This window comes from Oreochromis niloticus, linkage group LG5 (assembly GCF_001858045.2).
Source record: "Oreochromis niloticus isolate F11D_XX linkage group LG5, O_niloticus_UMD_NMBU, whole genome shotgun sequence".
Classification (NCBI taxonomy): domain Eukaryota; kingdom Metazoa; phylum Chordata; class Actinopteri; order Cichliformes; family Cichlidae; genus Oreochromis; species Oreochromis niloticus.
The window spans coordinates 12327091-12349776 of NC_031970.2; the positions used below are offsets into that span (position 1 = coordinate 12327091).

At 38.9% G+C, this 22686-nt stretch overlaps 1 protein-coding gene and 1 long non-coding RNA gene across 13 annotated transcripts in view; one reads left to right on the plus strand and one right to left on the minus strand.

Moving 5' to 3' along the window:
- LOC100696627 (plasma membrane calcium-transporting ATPase 1) overlaps positions 1-5758 on the minus strand; it is a 123903-nt gene extending 118145 nt beyond the window's left edge. For 3 of the 6 annotated variants that reach the window (XM_003447707.5, XM_005469687.4, XM_005469679.4), the window contains exon 1: positions 4963-5751. The gene's annotated coding sequence lies outside the window, so the exon portion shown is untranslated. Of the gene's footprint in view, positions 1-3877; positions 4513-4962 lie in introns of those variants that run through there. The other 3 variants (XM_005469683.4, XM_019359118.2, XM_005469686.4) reach the window with 3 other exon arrangements.
- LOC102075607 (uncharacterized) overlaps positions 1-22686 on the plus strand; it is a 38904-nt gene that overhangs the window by 10092 nt on the left and 6126 nt on the right. For 3 of the 7 annotated variants that reach the window (XR_003220094.1, XR_001224651.3, XR_001224650.3), the window contains 2 exons: positions 441-568; positions 1788-3871. This is a non-coding gene — a long non-coding RNA (uncharacterized LOC102075607). Of the gene's footprint in view, positions 1-440; positions 569-1787; positions 3872-22686 lie in introns of those variants that run through there. The other 4 variants (XR_003220096.1, XR_003220095.1, XR_003220093.1 and 1 more) reach the window with 3 other exon arrangements.

Below are 22686 nucleotides of genomic sequence, written 5' to 3' on the forward strand. Positions count from 1 at the left end.
TTGTAAAACAGAAGAAAGCATGATGGAGGAAAAAGGTTTCAAAGACGCAAAGAAATGGATGGATTTTGATTCTGCCTCAAAAACGTCACCATGTTGGATTTTTCTGTATCACAGTATGGATAGTAAGCATGACTAGGCTGCATATATTTAAGTCTTACTTAGCAAAATGCATGCTCTATGTGTTTCCTGTTATTTTTTACCATTTTATAAATGTCAAATGAAATTGTTAAAACATATTTTTCTCACAGCCTTGGTGAGTTTTCTGTGGCAGAAGGACAAAATACTTTATACGCAGGAAAAACCCAGCAAGTGGTATCTGATGTATGCTGATAATGAAATAATGTAATGTACAAAAGAAAAAAGGTAAAATGTAAAAACCATTTGACTGGGGTGAGATGCTGCATCAGCCAATTCAACAGAAATCTCTTTTCTTCTTGTAGGTCCCAATTCCCAGGAGAAGAGTGGGAGTTTGGTGTTATGTGGATCGAGTGATGGTCAGCCTAACGGTACAATCTTCAGGTACAAAAAGTGAAGACAGATCATTTTATTTTCTTGGCCAGTCCTGCAGGTAAGATCTGTGTGTGGGAAGCACTAAAGTACATCCATGACACGTCAATATCATCAGATACTGAAATCTTAGTCAGAACAGTTTCCGGCAACTGCTTTACAACCAATCTGCCACTACAATAAAGGCAACAGTCCAATTTACACATAAAACTGCCACTGGACTTACCAGGACAGGTTGCCTGTCTCTAACATACCTGACACATTTCTAAAATTATCATAAAATTATGAAAATGAGGTTCATTTGTTTCCCAATTAACTGATGAGTATAGATAATGTGAGAAAACAGTGAAAATGTCCATCACAGTTTAATCACAGCCCGGGGTGATTTGTCTAGCCAGCAGCTCAACACCCAAAGCAGTTTAGAGTGATATAAGCGATCAATCAACTAATCTGTTCAGTTCTAGTTCTATCAGATGTAGGCCACCTTGCCTGAAACAGCACCCATTTAACCTAATAATTTATTTATCCAAAAATACAGCGTTAACCTTCAGCGGCAAAAATCATCACTGATGACACTTGCTGTGTCATCAGTGATGCTGTTGTTAAGGTTTAGCAACAAATAACATCAAGATTCACCAACATAGGTGTGGCATCATTTGAACCACTTAATGAGAAATCTAAATAATCTAAATAATCCTGTAAACTGTACGAGATGCTCTAATACGGCCACTGTTATACATGGAAACAGCATTGATCTATGCAATGAAGACATTTAATGAAAATGTTTTGTAAGTTAAGTCAACTAATTCCCTGACTTGCAACTAATTTGATTACCAAATTACTGTAAAAAGGTACCTGCATAACATCTACTCCATAGACACAGAGTGGTATTACCAGATGGCCATTTTTAAATATATCATCATTACTTTTAAGCCACTTATGTATAACTAGGCATGAATCCTGTCTCATCTGTTGAATTGTGAATTGAAGGGGTCCTTGTAGACCCTATGATGTGAACACAGGGGTGTCCTTAGGAGTTTTTCTTGGCGTTCTTATGCTCATCTTGAATTATAAAGTTTCTTGTCACATTTTCTTCTACTCAATTAAGATTAATATAAATCAATTCTTTAACCGACTTCCCAAAACATTTTGACATTGAATAACCATTGCCTGTCCATCTTTTCTTGATGTCTAGTCTTGAAAACATGCCATAAATCCGACTCAAACTCTTGATCTCTCTCTTGACCATTCATCCATTTTCTTCTGCTTATCCAATTCAGGGTTGTGGGGAAGGCTAGAGTCCATCACAAGAAGGGCAAGACGATGGGTATTTCCTGGACCCTGCCTCCAGGCTGACACAGAGACAGACAACTATTCATGCTACCATTCATTTAACACGTACAAACAATTTAGAATCACCAGTTAAATTACATGCATGGGTTTAGGTTAACTGTGGGTTAGCTTAGCTTTTTGACCATGTTTGCTGGGTTTCCAACAGGGATGTCCAGATGATGTTGATAAGATAACAGACAAGAGATGCCAAAATTTTGTCTTCAGCTTTCATTCTGGAACCACATATCAACCAAGACTAACAGTCAAGGCGAGACAGCCAACCGGTGGTTTCTGAATCTGAAAATACTTGCTGGAAAGTGATCTTCAGAGGAAAAAGGAACAAATAACAAACACTCTCACTGTATAGCTTCGTTTGGGGGGGTGTTCTTACTCTTCTCTCAAACAACAATGTTTTGTTTGTTTCATTTTGTCCTAGTCCAGAACAAAATGAATATACAATTGTTTACCACAAACTTTCCTGTCATAGAAAGTCTAACAAGGATGTTAAGGCATCACTGAAGTGGTACATTTGACAGACACAATCTTATGCCTCTGTTGTCGGCTCAACTTTTATTCTGGAGCTATTTTTAACCAAGACCAAATATCAAGAAAAGACGATCAGCTCATTTGTTATTTAACATTAAAGTGTTTATTAGAGCATGATCTCAAAGAAAAATCCCAGGAGTCTGAGTCGCTCTCACAGTATAGTTGTTTGTTGTTGTTATTACTCTTGTTCTAATCGTTTAAAGTATAACATAAAACAGTGGTTTAACATAAACTTTACTTTGCTGTAAAGTCTATCAAAGACACCCAGAGGAGAAAAAGTATGCCTAGCAGACAGTAAACATTTGTCTCCAACATTTGCACAACCTTTATTTTGGAGCCATGCTTGATCCAAAGCTAGATGTTGACTAGAAAAGACAGCCAGTAGACAGTTTGGCAGTGCCAAAAGGTCAAGAGTTTGAGTCCAAGTCCAAGCAGAATATCCAGGTGATAAGGAGGTACGTCCAACAGACGACCTTTGCTTAACTGTCATTTTCAAAACCTTGTTTAAACAAAAGCGAGACCTTAGAAAAGTGGCTCAATGCATTTGCCTGACAAGAAAATGATCCCTTGTCTAACCCTAGGGGGGAGACACAAAACCTTTCAAGGTTGCCAGGAAGAGCATCTGGTGTCAAAATATGCCAAACCAAATAGGCAGAGCTACTTGCTGTGCTTGTGAACGGAGGACTAGTTAAAATCTTTAACCAGACTTGATGAAAGACAATGGTTATTCAAATTTGAAATGTTTGCTTGGTGTTATCATAATGCTTGGAAGCCACATAATCATATTTCATTCCAAACTGTACAGACTTGGGTGGAATACAAAAAACTAGCCATTTTCCCTTCTGAATCCAGCAAACAGCAAAGTCATTGCTGTCATACCTATAATTCAACTCATTTCAACAAAGAGTCTTCAAAGTTTCCCTTTCTACTAATTTCACTTTGCAAAAAGCCTCTATGTTCGGTTAATTTGCAGCAGCAGAAATCAGAAGGAGCAATGCCCTCGTTTGGAGGTCACAAGCTGAGGAGGAGTCACCACATGAGCCAAGATGCGGGATCCCCCCTCCTTTCTAACGCAATAAGGAAGGACACACCCAGCTACAGAGGGGAGGAGGAGGAGAAGGTGGAGATGGATGAAATGAGAAGAGAGGAAAAAGAAGCAGAACTGCTGCTGCTCCTCCTCATCCGCCCATCTTAGCCGATGACGTAAGGACGGTGCTTCGTTAATTAAAATAAAGCGCAGTAACGATTTTTCCACCCTTGTTCAATACCGGCAGCCTTGAAAAAGAAGAAGTAGTATTTACAGTGCGAGTGCTAAATATGGGGGAACCACTCCAACAAGCTTAACAAGCTCATCCTGAAGGCGCCACATTCGTGTCAACAGTGTGAGGACACCACAGTGATACAGAAATACACACAATTAATATCACAACAGGGACAAACAACCGCAGCAACCAACGCTCGCTGCTCAGAGAGCTGTTTTTAACCAACTTACCACAGGTCCTGTGTTTTTTCTGATGGTAAAAGGCGCCTTTTCCGGTTACCACTGGAAATATCACTCGGAAAGCAACACACTCAAGCCAGAGACTGTTAAGAAATTGTTTCCAGGCGCCCGGAGACATCCGCGGGCGGTCTGATTCCTGCCTCGCAGCCTCTGCAACAGCAGATACGTGCCTCGCTGTCGCCCGGGGAGACCTGGCACCAGAGCGCCATTAAGAATCTGCTCATTTTGATCTACATCTCCTTGTTGGTTTGTGAAAACGCAATTTTGTAGCCATTAATAAAAATGTTCAGACCTTTTAGTAACAACCCTTCGATTCGGCATACCCCAACGACACGTGAAAATGTATTATTCAGAATAAAATGACAACTTTTACCAGCAGGCTCCTTAGTTTGCCAGACGGCAAACTAACTAGCACTGCGTATCCAGTTCAAAAGTTGTTTTTTTCACCAAAAGTGAGTCATCGTCTGTAAATTTTACAGGGGTCTGATTAGAAACCATCGCACAATATCACAGTGTAAGCTTTATGGGTATTTTAGTTTGTCCCAAAGCGTTTTAAGTTGGATTTTAAAGTCCGCATTATGAATGAAGACCCGACAGCGTTGACTGCAGAGAGGGAACGGCACGTATCGGGGCTGTAACCTAGCTAACAGCCGGGACGTTTGGCGAGGTGAAAGAGATAGAAACCGTACCTCGGGATTTCTGGGAGACACTGTTGCTATTAGGGAGGAAAATACGCCAAGATGGGCGTTACAGTGCGTCGGACTGGGATAGTTGTGCGTTCACACCTGTGGAAAATCCAAAAAATGTGCCTGTAGTTGCTAATAAGTGGGTGTCAAGGTAAAGAAACGGCAGTTATGAACGTTACCCGGATGCTGAGCAGTGCGGACAACTGGGGGGGGGGCGCGACAGACTCCTTAAAACACAGCAAAATGTCACTTTCACGGTCTCCGACAGACTAAGGCAAACCTTTCTTGTCTTTCAGCCACAAGTGAATTGAAAGAACGCAGACTTGTGGTGAGTTAAGTTTAATTAAAAAACAAAAACAAAACAAAAAAAACACTGAGAATAGACGTTACCTCCACTCCGTGGATCTTCGTCCAAATCACGTCCTGTGGCTGAGTCGGAACGGTTGGGAAGCGTCTTTAGTTTAGAGGGGTTTGTCCATTTCCCAGCAGAGCTCCAACTTGAAAACTGCAGTGGCGAAAAAAATGACTGACAGGCCGGGTGGTGGTTGGTGGATAAAACCTTGAACCGTTCCTGACGTTTAAACCGGTTTTAAATACATCAGTAGGGGCACCAGCTCTGTTCCTGCAGTGGTGGCGGCAGCCCCGAGCAAGGAAAACAAACCAGATCCAGATTCAGTCAGAAACGAATCCTTTAAAAGGAGAAGATAAACTCACCCTCTCTCCCTCTCTTTTTCTCTCGCTCACTCACTCTCTCCCTCTCCTGGAATAAAAGCAGAGGAGGGAAAAGGCTCTGTTAACAAAGAGCAGATCCAGAAAATGAGGACTGGTGGTGTGTTTGTGTTGCTTAGCGGTGGGTGGGACTGGAGGGGGGTCCGGCACACTCAACCAGACCAGAGGAAACACCAAAAGTCCGGATCAGATCTTTTCCTGCCAAGCTGGGAAACTGAAAGAAAAGGAGGTGAGCTTGTGGTGGCGAGCAGGGGGGAGGGACCAGACCGGGATTGCCCTGTTTTTAAGGTGGATCTATGAATTAATTAGGTAATGAGGCAGAAACAGAGCCCTGCTCTCGAGAACATCAGCCCCGGGCCACAGATGCAGTCTGGAAACTCAAGAGGGGGAGAAAAAAAAAATCCACATCTGGATCTATCTCGGAGCGATGTATGGAGTCTCTTTTCAGCCAAAGAAATCAAAGCATAAGACCTTGACTCATTTGTTATTATAAACTATCATTATTTTTGATTTTTTTAAAAATATAACATTTGACAACGAGGGATTCAAAATTAGATTTTAAGAATATTTTTGTAGCCCGTTATTTTCACCCAAATGTTTTAGTATGTTTGGAAAACCTGTTGTCAGACTAACTTTGAGATAAAGCTTTTTAAAGACTAAAGCCATAGTTACTTCACGTTTTCAGAAAACCCTGCCCCGAAGAAAAAGTCCAATAGTAAAATATTAAAGGAAAAAAATATTACCCTATCTTCTATGACATTTTGGTAAAATAAATAAATAAAAATAAAAAATAGTTACTAAACAGTAATAATTTGAGTCAAAAAATAATAAAGCCAAAATATGATTTTTTTTTAATTTATTTATTTATTTATTTTTTAGAAAAAGTATAGTTTGTGGCAAAAGCCACGACAAAAGTCATATTAAATAATCACTATACTGGTGTGCATTTGAAGCCATCATATCAATTCCAAAATAATTCAAGACTAAAGTTTTAGGATAAAAATCAGAATGTTTTTTGTAAGTTTCTTCATGAAATACCCCTTTTACCTCTTTTTGTGTATTCACTTATTTTGTCGCAAAAGTTGGGGGGAAATTAATGGAAAACACCTGTTGTAATGTAAAACTTTTATTTTCTTTTTAAAAAATTCAAGATTAAATCTGAGATCTTATTATTAATGAATAAAATTGTAATCTTTTTACTTTAAAAACTGTTTTAAAGGTAAAGTACAATTTAAAGATGAAAATCATATTTTTTTGAATATAAAATTGTAAAAGTGATTGATATAATCTGATAAAATTAATTTTAACATTTACCTATTATGCCCTCCAACTGACTGGCAGCCTGGATACACTCTGTCCAAAGTGTATCCAGCCTCTTCCTCAGTGACAGCTGGGTTAGGCTCCAGCCCTCCTGTGATGTTATACTGGATGTTTTCTGTATTTTTTTTTAGCTAGGCATTGAATGGCATTTGCCATTTACCTATTTAAAAACTTATTTAAGTGTTTCTTCTTCAGTCACCTTTTCCACACTGCATTTAATCATTATTTATTATTAATCTCTGGCTCTCTTCCACAGCTAGTCTTTATCCTGTCTATTCTGTCACTCTTGATCAGTGTTTCCCAACCTTTTGGAAACTTTTCACATTAGAAAAATCACCACCAAATAAAAATGTCACAAAAAGCGTATTGATAACTTTTCCCCATGCACCAGGTATAGCGAAATTGGCTCGGTTTGTCCACAACAGAAATGGGCAGTAACGCGTTACTGTAATCCGATTACTTTTTTCATCTAACAAGTAATGTAAGGGATTACTATTGCAAAAAAAGACATTAGATTACTTTTACTTTCCCATAAGCACGCTGCGTTACTGCGTTACTAAACTGTCATGATTTTGTTTGTGAGAGTGTCTTATGACAATGACTTAAGCGCGTGCGACATCCATGGCAGCAACAGACGTGTGTATATCACCAATGAATAATATGGAGTACGGGAGAGAGTAAGACTATGCAGCGTTTAAAGCGTGGAAGTACTAACATGACTTTATGTTTTATACCGTAAAAGGTGACAAAAACATTAGTGTCCGCTGTACACTTTGCGTGGGAAGAAAACTTCTTTCTACAGTGAAAAATTAAACTTCAAATCTGAGCAAGCACCTAGCAACCCGCCACAGGAATGTGAAATTCACAGAGAAATCCCGGATCCCCCCACTGACATGACCGGGCAAACCTCCACCCGCCCCACTCCTGCTAAACAGGTGACAATAGATGTAAGAGCGACAAGACTTCGTGCCACTGAATCTTTGAATTTATTTATTTTTTGCTGTGTTTTACTTGCATCTATTTGAAAGCGCGAGTGTAAACACAAAACATTATTTTATTTTATATGCTGGAATATGCATAAAATAGGTTTAAAATAGGTTTTTTCTTCAAGACAAAGACAATTGCATATAATTAAATTTTTGCTTAATGCAAAAATTAAAAGATAAAAAAAATTAAAATATTAAAACAGGTAAAACAATTTTTAGAAAGAGGCTTTCCATTTAATTCATTTTTATATGATGGATTATGCATAAAAAATAGAATTGGGCTGAAAGGTCTATTGCTTTATTACGTATTCAGGTTGTGTATCATGTTTTTGAAAAGTAACGAAGTAATTTTGAAAATAAGTAATCAGTAAAGTAACGGGATTACTTTTTTTTGGAAAAGGAAAAACGTTAGGAACTAATTACTTTTTTCAAGTAACTTGACCAACACTGGTCCACAATATATATTTTTTGCTTTCTTCTGACCACAACTCATGCTAGGGCCTTCATCTGGGTAGGAACTTTCTCCAGGGCCCAGGTCAGATTGACTACTTTTTCTTTTCAAATATTTATCTATTGCTATTACATGCTGCGTCTTCTCACAGCATGACTAGTATGTAATTGCTTCTTTATCTTCTTCTGTTTTACTGGCAGTTGGAAACCCATTTAATTAGAGTAGGTAGCTGTACTGCCCTCTAGTGGAAGAAAATGTAATTGTTCTGTGCGTTATTCACGCCGATCGCTTAGAGTACTAATCAGGTGGAACCAGATAATCTTCCACGGCACACCTGATCATTTTACACACAGTAGTTGGGAAACACTGCTGTAGATGACTGCTCCTCCCAGAGCCTTGTTCTTCTGGAGGTTTCTTCCTGTTAAAAGGGAGTTTTTCCTTTCCACTCTCACCAAAACAATTGCTGACAGGAGATCATGTGATTGTTGAGGTTTTCTCTGTTTTCGCTTTATTATTATAGGGTTTTTAACTTAGAATGTAAAAGGCCTCCTTGAGGAAACTGTTATTGTGATTTGGTACTATATAAATAAAATTGAAGTGAATTGAACCACAGCTATCAGATTACATCATATTGTGTCCATCTGTTGGACACACCCAAGAGTCTAAACAACTCCACCCTTGTAACCATGATCTAACCACTGTGCTGAAAACAAAGAGGATCCGTGAGAAAAGACTTTTCTCTTTTCTCAAGACATTTATTTTAACATCAATTAAGTTTCATAACTATTTGACCCTGACAAGGATAAGCTGAAAAGAATGGATGGATGGTTATATTAAGTTCCTGAGTTTTGTTGCCTAGAAGTAAATACAAACAATAAGAAAGTGGATGCAGCAACACACTAGCAACCTGTCCACCTCTCAACCCATGACTGTGATAGCCCTCCTGTGACCTTGAACTGGACAGGTGGGTAGATGGATGGTTCTTTTTATTATTATGAATATTTTTTAAGTAAAATTAAAGATTAAAACATGACAAAGATACCTCTTTGGTGAGGTGTTTTGGGTATGACCATCTTGGAACAGGGAGGTCTGGACATCTGCCCCTGAGACACAGGCCAAGACATAGTACAAGAACAAGTACAAGTACAAGATGAATTGGTGAATGAAATAAAAATTTATGGAGAAAAGTTAGAAAAAGCCAATATTATTGAGTAGTAGTTATATTTTTTTCCCTCAGATTTATTTGGGGACTTCCAGGAGGAGTCTTGACCCTGTGGTTGGGCACGTCTTTTGATTTATGTTCAGTTAAAAGACATTCAATTGAATCTGTCTTGAATTTAATTGAATCTCCAACAATCAGCAAAGGGTCTGCTTGAAATAGCAGTCTACTGAACTGTTCTTGTGTCATGTGTTCCTTCATTATGGGGGGTTTGGTTGGGTTTCATTCTCTTTGTTGTGTTTAGTTCTGGGTAAAATCTATTGAACTTCTTCCATGAAAATGATTTATTAAAGCCTCCAAGCTCCTGTGCACATCTGTTTAATATGGAGATATGAAAAAAAACAGAGACCACATCATTATAAATCAGAGGTGGAGGTGGATGTTGATGAGATGGTGATTTTTTATTTTTTTTTACTGGTGCAAATGCAGAACTTGAACAAAGATTCTGAAAAGAAATTTCTCTCTGACTGCCAACTGGCCACTCAATCAGCTCTTCCTCCTACGCTATGCTAATGACAGAGAGGCAGAGAGGTGGTTAAAGCTGCCATTTAACAGCACATTACACTGCCTCACTTTAGATAAAAAACTGACTGCAGATGAAAGAGAGCTGCAGAAATGTTCAAAGTCCCCGTCAGTCCCTATCTCATCCTTACTGTGTGCGTGTGTGAGACGTCAGTTTCACCAGTCTCAATTTACACTTGAAACACCATATAACCTTTGCACTACACAGTTTCCTTCCAGTTATTGTTGGAGATGTCAATATACTGCATTTTACAACTCAGCAAATAAGTTGTACATTCAAGTAAGCATTTTTCAAATAGCATATTTACAAGGAAACTGTTTTTTTTCTTGTATTTGAATTTGTCTGACTTGTGTTTTGTATTGTTTTTTGTTCCTCCTCCAAGGCAAAGGATCATTGCAAGTTGTTTGTCTCTTTTTCAGCAAGATTATACAAACAACTACCAAACAGATATTTCATCAAACTTGGAGAGAAGGGATTTAAGGAGCATTTCAGTGCAGATCCAGATGAGTTTCTTTTTAATTCTGAAATATATGAATAAAAATGGATACCATTGGTTCACAGAACATCTGACGCTACTTGCATATTTAAACCATCCATCCATCCACCCAGTTCTTTTAACAGTAAATCTTAATAACATAAATTCAGAAACATTTAACTTAGAGCATCCACTTTGTTTTAATTCCAGTGGGTGTGTCTAATTGACAGGATATGATGTAATGTGATTGTTAGTAAAGTCAGGAAAAGCACATTGTGAAAAATGGAAAACATCCTGGTAATTTTCTGTCAACATATTATCTGTTTTGTTTTGTTTTTTCCAAGAAGTTTATGAGCATACCATTTAGTAAATATTCGGCCAAGTGGGAAACTTCAATACTCGGTTAAAAAATACAGGAAGACATCTTCCAGTAATAATATTATTATGACATTATGTATTCATTCTAACATAAATAACGAGCTTATTATGTCAATTAGTAATTAGGCATTGATCTTGAATGTGGATTTGGTGGGCTGTAGAAACAAGCTGTAAACTAACACATGCCACATCTTACAGTTTCAGAGATTTTTTTGTGTTTCATGTCAACAAGAATTGAAAAGGCCATTCGCAGCATTGGTATAACAGGCGTCCAGCGACTCGCAGCAACTAGCGTCATCTGGCTGACCACAGACAGATGAATGAACTGCTGGTGAGCAGTAGCTATTCCAGAGTCTGTTTGAGGATCAAAAATTCACAAGGAGTCCTCCAACCAGATTAATCACCATTATGTTACAAATATTATAATGAATTAATAATAATACCAGTTTAATATTTCTTTTATGTTGGCTGAAGTAAAATGACAAAAAAGTAACATGGCATATCATTTTACAAGGATTCTTTAGAGTGCAATGCACGTACAGTATAATCAAGTAAAAGCAAATTTCTGAACTTAACATTATCAGCATTTGGAGGGGGTCACCTTATCCTTCTATTCTGGTGTTGATGCCAGAAACGATTTGGGGAAAAGATAGCGTGATATAGTATAAGATACTCAAAACAGTTAATAGCATCAAATTACAAAGCTTTAACATGGCAGATATGGAATATACAATAAAATGCACTCACCACAATGCACATATAGCACAATAATATGCAGCAATAATGGATGCCAATGTACTTAGAATGCACATCCAAATTTCTGTATATCGGAATTTTATATCTTAGCATTAACAGTTTGACAGTTAGCTCAGTCGATCCGCTTTTATCATTTAACTTTAATAACGTCCAAAATTACAATAACTCCTCTTATATTATTGTTTATTGGTAGCTATCATTAGGTGTCCCAATCTATTCATCCATCCATTTTCTTGCACTGATGCAGTCTAGTCTGTGTTTGTGCTTTGCATCCATACAGCTAATAGATGCTAACTTCACTTGCTAGGATTAGCCAGCACCTTAACACTCCACCCGTTCATCTTTTCAGCATGGTCACACTAGATAACTGGCAGGAGCATCCACAAACAGTTTAGTTTATTTACAACATATGGTGTCCCTCAGATCTTTTAGGATGTTTCAGTGAACTGTCTTTGCACAACCCTGCAAATGTATAAATAAATAAACAAGTAAACAAACAACAACAGGGTTGTTCCTGGTCACTCTCCTGAGCTGATCTGCCACCACCCGGGTGGGGGCGGGGATTCTGGAGGCGTCCCTGCTTTTGGCATGGTCACTCTGGACTCTTTTGCTGAAAAGCACTATTTAGGTTTGGGAAAGAGACAGAACTTTAATGACCACAGTTGATTCTCAGTACTAAAGTCGAGTCAATTTGTCATAGAAGTTGCTCCATACTGAAAATGAAGTGGTTCCAAAGTATAGCAGCAAGGAGCTGTTGATAGGAATAGCACCTACCTTGTACCTTTAGAGTTGAGAGCTAAATACATGTGCTTATAGGACTGGAAATCCATAATTTAGTGAATTTCTTTGCTGATTTCTGTTGGTATGGTCTGGATCGTTATGTCACTGCAACAAAACAATGCTATCAGATTATGATCTACATTTATGTATCAGTGGGCCAATAAAGACCCCCTCCTCTTAAGATACTGGGGTGTTGAAGATAGATAATTTCATGTTGCCCAAACTCAGAAGTGTCTTCTTGCTTGGACTACAGTATCAGCAAATGTAGTTGCTGAGCTTTGTGTCAGGATGCAGAGTTCATGGTGGATGTAGTTGACACAACAGGTCACACCTCAGTTTAGTAAACTCAAAGGGCTTGGAGCGAGTTGTCTTAAAATGTTTTAATTTTTTTTGAAACTTTTTTAAAAAATGGTGTAGATTTTTATTTAATAAATCTCAATAAGTGATATCAGTGAGTGGAGTGTTTTACTGGAAGCCAAGCTGCCACTGATCGTCCTGCTGTTAGCTCTCCATAAATCAAAGCTGGACGCTGTTGGTTGAGACTATTGGAGTGTTATAAAAGGAAAACATACTTGCAAAAAGAGGTAGTATTTTTATTTATTTATTTACTTTTTAAAATGTGGATGTGAAATTGAAAGTTTTTGCAGTGAACTTCAGACTGATTCTCCTCATAAAATGAAAAGTTGTCTGATAATACTGGTGCCCAGCTGTCAGCTCTTTCAATGTGTTGGATGCTCATTACACTTTTGTAACATGTCATTGTTGATGTTAGACCCGACACCCCCCCACGCTGTAACTAAAATAAAAATAATGTGCCTTGTCAAGACTTACCTGCTTGATTCATTGCAGTCCTTTACCACCCCTCTGTAGCATACTGTTGTCACAACACACCTGTGATTCTAATGTCAATATATCCTGCAGTGGCAGGACAGGTGGGAGAAGAACTGAACTTTTAATCTGACAAAGTCCAGCATCTGTAAATACGATAAGTATCAGGCTCTGATTTTTTTGTGTGTTCCATCTATAACATCAAAAACAGGTAATCCTGACATTTACTTATCTATTGTAGATAATATTGTTGTAACCTGGCTATGGGTGGGCCACAATCCACTGTGCCTCTAGTTCTGTTCCCAAACAAAACATGTGGATCATTCCATACTGGATCAGCGGGGGCCCGGGTTACCAGCAACCACCTCTGGTGCTGTTTGCTAACTGGGTGCTGGTGAAAACTGTGCTACTGTTGGCCGAAGACAAAGAGAGAGAGATGACATGTAGAGTGCTGGTGTCACACTGGGGGATGCGAGGGACAAGAGGGTTAAGATGATATTTTAGTGATTAGTTAATAAAAACAAAATATAAAAACTTGTAGGATAAGTTTGTGTCTGTTGGTTTTTGGTTTTTTTCCCCCCCAACTTTATCCATGGTCTGTTTCCATTCCAGGGGCAGACTGGCCTTTGGGAACACTAGGACATTTCCTGGTGAACTAAGGGTCGATTTGTCCTCTCGTGAACAGTCAGCTTGACTGTGGGTTTGTATCAAAGAGGAGTGAGTTGACAGACCTTTCAGAATCCACAGACCAGCTGTGACTGTCACTCTTACCTGTAGAATGCATTCTGCCACTCACAGTCTTTGGCATACAGACCCAGGTCCACATACATGCACATGGATTCTTTCTCTTTCTCCATCATAATATTGCATGTTATGGTTCATGTAGTCCTGGTGAGATTTTGAGGGTGTTAGCCTATTTTGAAAGGTCAGTGTTCAGAATCAGAATACTTTATTCATCCCTAAGGAAATTATGTGGTTACAGTTGCTCCAAGACAGTCAGTACCCGACTGAACAAAATTAAATAATACAATATATTATATGTAAGTTTACAAAATATAAGAAATAGCTCTAATATATACAAATAGTTCAACTATAAATATCCAGAATATTACAGAGGTGAAATATATATGACTGACATTTTACTCTAAACTGTAAACCTTGTTATTTGTTATTTTACTGTAGAGCATGAGCAAAAGGGTGCACTGTGTAGTGTGCATCAGATGGAGGAGTTGTACAGGGAGATAGCCACAGGCAGGAATGATTTCCTGTGTCGTTCAGTGGTGCATTTGGGTAATCTCAGTCTCTCACAGAACATGCTTCTGTGACTGGCCAGCACCTCGTGGAGTGGGTGGGAGGTTTTATCCAGTATTGTCCTTATCTTGGACAACATCCGCCTCTCCGACACCACCTTAAGGCAGTCCAGCTCTATTCCCACAACATTACTGGTCTCAGTTTATTGAGTCTGTTGGCGTCTGCGACCCTCAACCTGCTGCCCCAGCGTGCAACAGCATAGAGGATGGAGCTGGCCACAACAGTAAAAAAATCCTGTGCATTGCACAGATGTTAAAAGACCTCAGCCGCCTCAGAAAATACAGACAACTCTGGCCCTTCAACAAGGTGCTGTGAACAATCCTCAGAGATTTTTGGTCCATATTGACATGATATTGACATATTGGCAAGCACAGCTTGATTGTACTGCCTCGCACTCCTCTGGGGAAAGCAAGGCATTATCACGCCAGAAAAGAGACATAATCTCTTCAGCATGTCTTGGTTCTGCTCCAGGGTCTTTTCCCAGTTGAACATGACCAAGCTGCCTGTAGGCATCATCCTGGTCAGATACCTAAACCATGTCCAGTGGATCCTTTCGTAGCAGTGGGAGCATCCATTCGTCTCTGACGTTACATTGTGTTTCCCATTCTCGATGCAGTAATTGCATTGGTGTGGACTACACCTAACACAATTAAGCTGATAAGGTTCTGAAAATTCAGTTTTCTGAAATATAGATAGAGGGATGTTTCAATGGACTCATTGAATCTGACAGGGTCTTTATGTCCTCAGTGTCCTCTTGACTGCCTCTGGCTTTAAGCTAAATTTAAAGCACAAGCCTCTTACGGTCAACATGCTGTTCATTTTGTTAAAACTTTGGGTTGGTAATGATTTGTGACATGATAACCTTGTATCAGATCAACCTCTTTTTCATCAGGTTGAGTTTCAAATAGCTGGAGATGATGTTGAAGTCAGTAGTGGCAGTCAGGAAACAAAAACATTCGGCACTGGCAAAAAACAAAAGAAAAAAAGAGAGATGCTGCTTACATTGCCGTGTTCTGTGGTTAAAAAAACACAGCAAAAAGAAATTTAAACTTTAATAAGAGATTTGTTATCATTTGAGCTTAACAAATTCAGGTATTTAGGTTATTTAATAATTCAAAATAACCTCCTGGAACCCATCCCTATACTCAAGGTCGTCTAAGTGCTTAAGTGCTTTCTGAATTGCTCTTCCACAAATCCTGAGAGTCTTAAAAAGGAAATTACAGGCTTTTCAAGCTGAATCTTATGCTCATAATTGTGGGCTGTTCTGACTATGGGTTACACTAACTTCGCACTTATGAAATGCACTACGGGGGTTAACCAGGCTCTCCACGTTGTTTCCTTAACTATCCTTCTGAGATGAGGACCGAAACAAGCAGAAGAAAACAGATGTGTTGATAAGCAGACAGTTGTTTGGCTTGTGTCCATCTGACAGAACATATATCCTCCTAGTTTAATCATACATATTTGTTTCATATATTTTTGCTTTAATAATAGTGTTTTTTTGTACAGCACTTTTAATATGTAGTTACAAGCCTTTTCCAAGACACAGAAAACGGGGCGACTGTGGTTCAAGGGGTTGGGAAGCTCGTCTTGTAACCAGAAGGTTGCCGGATCGATCCCCAGCTCAGTCTGTCTTGGTCGTTGTGTCCTTATTGCCTACTGGTGATATGGCAGCCTCGCTTCTGTCAGTCTGCCCCAGGACAGCTGTGGCTATAACTGTAGCTTGCCTCCACCAGTGTGTGAATATGAGAGTGAATGAATAGTGGAATTGTAAAGCGCTATATAAATGCAATCCATTATTATTGTAAAAAACATTCAAAATGAAAACATGCACAATACATTTTTTTTTTTTAAAAGGCATAAAATCTGAACAAACAGTGTGAATGAATCTATCTCCTGCTTTTTCATGCACTACTGCCGTCAACATGTTTTTGGGCTCTTCTAAACTGTGCCTGAACGCCTCCTGTGTAGAAACAGATGAAGAAGTGAAGCTGCTGCTCGGCTTACGTGCTGCTCACACTACGCCCGCTGTATGCCCTCTAATGGAGGGAACTTCTTTCTGTGTTTACTTTTGATTTGACTCAGCGACATCTGAATGTGTAAACTGATTCATGAAAATTTTTTAAGACTTACGGAAAGCTCTGAGGGGTGTCAGACGACTTCATTCATATCATAGTCACATCCAAAAGGACGTGCTGAGAGTGATGCGCAGTCAAAAGAATCGCAATGATAATACTGTACCTGCAACTGACTTACTTTGCAACTTAGCATATTTTAGTTTGCAAATGTTTTTTAAGTGGGGGCCCTGATCCATAACCTAAACCATTCAAGGCATCTATTTAGTTGCTGGAGCTTGTCCACAGCCTGGAGGGAGAGCATCCCAAGAGACTCAGTTCAGGGCAAGAAAGTCACCTCTCCATCTGCTCATGGCTGCAAAGGCAGCAGGAGCTCACACACACACAAAGTTGTGTTTATGACACTTCAGAGGACATTTCATTGACTTATATTGATTTCCTGGAGATTTACCACAACCATATCCCCTACTTGCCTAAACCTTACCCTGACCTTAAACCAAACCTTCACCCCATAATTCAATGGCTTACTTTATAGGGACTTAACTTTTGCTTTAAAATGGGAGACAGGTCCCCACAATGTGACCATATAAACAGATTTATGTCCACACAAGATGAGTAATACAAACACACGAAGAGGCAAAACAGAAGGGATACTTGTAATTTCCCAAAATGTCCTTTTGACAGCCTCAGTAGCCTCAACATGTCTGAGTATCCGTTTTATAGGATTTATGTGTTTCAGCCAGCCTCAATGAAACAGCAGCCAGGAATGCAGATTGTGTCCTGGACATTTTCTCAGTCAGAGGATTCCTGTCTGACCGGTGCAGTCTACCCAGCCGTGCTCTCATTCTTTATGACTCAGATTACATTAAACATATTAAATTTGCTTTTTAATCTTTTCGTCCGTTACGTCAGCTTATGATTAACTGGAAATTAAACTTGTTGCTCTGACTCATTCCACAGCCACTAACAATATAAGCAGAATATTGTTTACCATAAATTGATGATCTAATTAAAAATGTATTAATGGTAGAAATCACTGAAAGCTGTTGTTTAAAAAAAAATAATAATTTGTGCGGCACAGACTGAAGCAGGCTTCTGACTGATCTTGTTGTCTGTGGTGTAATAGCGTCATACATCACTGTGTGATGTGTTATTGGTGCTTCTGCCCTGCAGTTTCACACAGATACAAAAGACTGATTCCACCTGCAGCTCAGAGTTACTGCAGTCCTGAGCAGCTGTGGTGAATTTCATGGAAATGTAACTTTATACTTTGTGTTTATTTATAACTGCAAGACTCAGTGCTTCAGAATTAAACTTGTTCATCCTGTTTGAAAATACAGTTAGGTTCAGATCTTCAGCATCCTCAGAGGATAAATCGTGTGGTATTTAATGCGGTGTTTGTGCAAATGTCTGGTTACTCCTCAGTATCTGAAATTAGTGCATGCCCCATCGTCTTACTTTCAGAGGGACAGCTCAGGTTGAGCAATTTGGAGACTAAGTTAGAGAAGGAAGGTAGAGAGGGTTTGGACATGTGCAGAGGAGGGATAGTGGGCAAAGGATGTTAAATATGGAGCTGCCAAGAAAAAGGAAAAGAGAAAGACCACAGAGAAGATTCATGGATGTAGCAAAGCAGGACAAAGGAGGGCTGGTGTGACAAAGGAGGGTGCTAGGGATAGATGGAAGCAGATGATCTGCTGTGGCAACCCCTAAAGTGAGCAGCTGAAAGAAGAAGGCGGCCTATATTTTTCACAGCTTTACCAATAATTGGAGAAACATGTAGGGACCATTACTCAAGTTTATTACCCAAACTCTGTATTTCAAATATTAATGTTCAGCTTCTTCAAATGATATCTCATTACTGAATTAAAATTTTAAACATGAAAATATACTCGATATACACAAAGTAAAAGTATTCACTAGACAGAATCTCAGCTGTATTACAACAAATAAAAAGCTGTTTACATTAAGCACATAGCTTTATCACTTATTCCAGATCAATAATCAACTATCTTCACCTTAGCTAAGTTGCTAAGCCTTATAACAGCAGTTTTCTCTTCATAATATTTTCTGTTTAAACTTTCTGTACAGATACAGATCCAGAAACACATTTTATTTTGCTCCTTGAAGCTTTGCTTTTCAAGGTACTCAGAAGAAGAAGAAAATCATAGATTTAGGTGCCCACATGATGGCCATGCTTGATTCAGGTTTAGAAATTGATGTGGAAACCTCTGAATCATGGTGGTGTCATGGTACTCTGGTGGTCACCAGAAGTAAAAACGATCACACAATTGCCAGGGGGATGTATTCAGCTTAACAAGATTTGTATTTTAAAATCTGCAAAACAATAAATTCCTAAAGCTTTAAAGTAAATGCTACAGAGCATATCAAATTCTGCTTTCAAAACATCACCACAGCCCCCTCAGGACACAACCCGGGGAAGATATACAAACTTTTTTTATTTACTTGTACTTTCAGTTACTTTTAAGTTTCCTTGAGCAGCTTTCTTTTCCTTTAATAAATAGAAATAAACCGGCAGCCTTAGTGGGACATTTAACTTTTGTCCCTTGAAGAAATCAACACTCATCCTCCTCGCAGGTTTCTAGATTGACTGTGCTCAGTGAGTGGGAGAGAACAGCAGCACCTTTGACTAATCCACAGGCAAAAAGAAACATGAATCAGCCCTGAATGTGCCTACCTGAATGATCTAAATACCAAAATAAATAGCTATTTAATTTTGTTTATATTTGCAGTTGCACAGAATGAACAAGTTTATTCTAATATTCCTATCCTCTGTGAAAGCCTAGACATTATGTTTCTTTAATTTACAGATATAATTTGAGTCATATTACTTTTCCCTTTGCTTTTTTCTTCCTTTTCTTTCAGCTGCTCCCTTTAGTGGACGCCACATCTGCCTCCATCTCTAGCATCCGCCTCTGTCACACCAACCCTCTGCACACCTCCTTCACTACATCACTGAATCTTTTCTGCGGTCCTCCACTTTTCCTCCTGCCTAGCAGCTCCATTTTTAATGACCTTTGTTCAGTATATCCACTATCCCTCTTCTGCACATGTCCAAACAGCTCAGCCTCGTCTCTCTAACTTTTTCTCCCAACTGAAAAAAACCTCCATATTTCATTATCTGTTAAACATGCCAGTTGAAGCCAGTTTAGCTGTCATTTTTAAACTCCCTTATTCTTAACTTTCCGTGTTATAAGAACACTACTTTATGATGACCTGTGTTTTAGCTTTAGTCTTGTCCATTATTACTGTCTACTGTCTGTAAATTTCTAGGTTTGAGGGAAAGTCAGTCTATTTTGTCTAAGCCACTGAGATGGGTCATTCATACATGAACTTTTGTCCATCCTTTGGGTTCTTTCTCCCGATGCGTTTGGTTATGGCAGTAGTGTAATAAGAGTGCCACTCCCAAATTACCATTTTTCCATGAGCAGGGTTTTGATTGTGAAGATGCATATTTTAATCCAAACCACTTTTTTCCCCCTAAACCTAGCCAAATAACTCCTGGCCTCGGCCATGCACCTGTAACTTATACCATTGTTTCTCCTGTTAATGTGGCTTTATGGGCCTCAAAAATGACCTATGAATGCTCAGCATCAAGTATGACATTGCGTAAACGGTATCTGCATTTTCTTAAATAAGCTTATGTTTAATTTACCTTCACACTGCAAAGCTGGAATGACATTAGTAGCTGGCTATTATATTGTTAGCAGGAGAGTGCGCAATAATGCTCTACTGTAAAAAACAAACAAACAAAAAAAACCCTGCAAAGTGAACATCAAGTGATGTCCGTCAAAGATCCTGCTAGACCGTGAGACAAATACATTTTATAATTAATAATAAAAAGTGTGTGTCGCTGTCTCACTCTCACTAAATCAAATGGAGAAGGTGAATGAAAAATAAATCCTATAAACTGAAAATATGAGTCGACATTATAAACATATTCATTTACAGTCATGTGATAAAGAACGCTTTCACAGGTTTATAAAAGTAGACTCAGCAGATGGCAGGAATGTGAGTGGAGAACCGGATCTCAGTACTTCAGGTCCTTGGAATTGTTAGTGTTCTGCTTGGTTCCACTTGCACCTGCACTACAATCACCTGCATCCAGGACAGAAACAACCGCTTTATACAGCTAACACAACTCTTTGCAAGCGCTCGTGCAGATAGCATGCTAACGCCAAGCTAGCCAAGTACCCAGAGTGATGCTAAAGCTGAGTGAGTGCTGACCCCAGGCCAGCAACCAGATCCTGAACTTCACACAGGTAACAAAGGGATGAGCAGTCAGGCCGCAGCCTCCGTTCTTACCTGTTCATGTTTCTAAAGTAGCGATCACTTTCATCTTTGCTTTGTGTCATCAGGTTTTTGTTCATACCTAAATACGAAGAGAAGGATCATATGTGTCCTCATTAGGACAGGGATTTGTGTTGATGTGTGGGACACCAAAAGAGGGCAAATATATCTAACATTTAAAAAATATGTGACCAAGCAACATGCAATTAATTTGCACAGATGTAATGTCTTTGATATGCTGCTTAGTGATAGGTTGTGACGCTCAAAGCAGAGCCAGTGGGAACACAATGAGAATCGATAAGATCATCAATAAGAGAATCGATAATGGAATTAGAAAGGGTAAATTCTTCACATCACTTCCCATCCCTACTAATCAGTGGTTTTACAGGTCTCTGAATAAAATCTTTGCTTAGTAAAAAATTAACAAACTACAATTTAACGAGTGAAATGATTCACAATTTTATCTCTCCCCTTTGAGAATGAACAAACCATCAAACAGGTTGTTTAAAAAAAAGAAAAAAAGCTGAATTGTCCTTTTATATTCCACTCGAACATGTTCGGCTTTTAAACTAACATGTTTACACTTCAGCTGGAGGGTTTTATGAGGTCTCGTATGTGGGAGTTTTCTGTGAAAACAGCAGGAACCCATCAGAAACCATTGATACCATGAAATCGTGGATCAGCAGTCCCGCTGGAATGAGACACAGTTTTCCAGAGAAACTTTTCAGTATTAATGTTAATTATGAAATGGAAGCTGTGATTCAAATCCATCAGGCTTATGTAACGCTGTGACTTCCTAGGGTCAGGATCCACCTACACGGCAGCTATCTGACAACACACAGCATTTAGACAACTACTTGAGGTGGAAACACATAAATCTCTCCATATATGCACTGACAAGGGTGACTGGATGTTGTATCCATGGCTACCTCCTCACGTAATCTGCATTATTTTTATCACAAAAGCCGTCCTGCTTTTTCTCCTGAGCCTCCTGGTAGCATGATATACACAGATTCAGTTCTATATGTGATGAAACTAAACCGAAGAGGCTCAGAGAGACACAGGGAGGGCGTGATCAGTATGAGCAAACTGGAGTCTGTGTGCCTTTAACTGGTGAAATGATTTCCATTTCAACTGACAGGCGTAGAGCTGCGCCTACAGACCCTTTCAATGAAATATAACTTTTTTCTCCCCACTGTTTTTCCTCTGGACTAAGGATGAAAAGTATTTTGTTGCTGCGTTTGTATTGGCCAGGATGACAAATTCTTCAACCAAGAGTAGCCGATGGGCTGTGTTAATGTCTCTCAGAAGAAGTTTTTAAGACATACAATTTGACTACACTGGAAATCAAATATATTCACAGTCATTCAGAGTGAAAAGCCAGCTATCATAGTGAGGGGGAGGAAGGTGGAGGCATCATATTTTTCTAAAAACACGAATAATGCCTCACATTTTCAGAAGATCTCTGTCTCTCTATTTTAAGGCGAGAGATTTTCTGAAGCCCCTAAACTTCCCCTGGGAAAAATAATTTTTTAATCTAATGCACACAAATTATGTATGTTGTAATACAATATAAATTCATATGCATCTCTAACAATATGGAAATAAGCCACTTAAATATTCCATTTTACACACAAGATGATTTACTATAAATATTTTCTGAGCATCGCGAGATTCATTATCCAGTCGTCTGCTATACGGCTGTTTAGTATGCGCAGAAAATGATTCCTCCTGATGACAAGTCGACATGCAAAGGCAGCAACAATTTCACTGGGGTAAAATAAAATTTTATTAGCAGAGTTCTCTCCACTATATGATGACGGTGTGCATTTGAGGTCATTAGAGACTCGTTCGTTTTCGTGCCCTGTGGTATCCATTAGCTTTTAATAGTTTCAAGTGTTATTTTCTTCACGACTTCTGTGCTTTCCTTTTGTTATCTGTGTTTCTGGTCTTTCTGTCCAGGAAATTCTTGGCT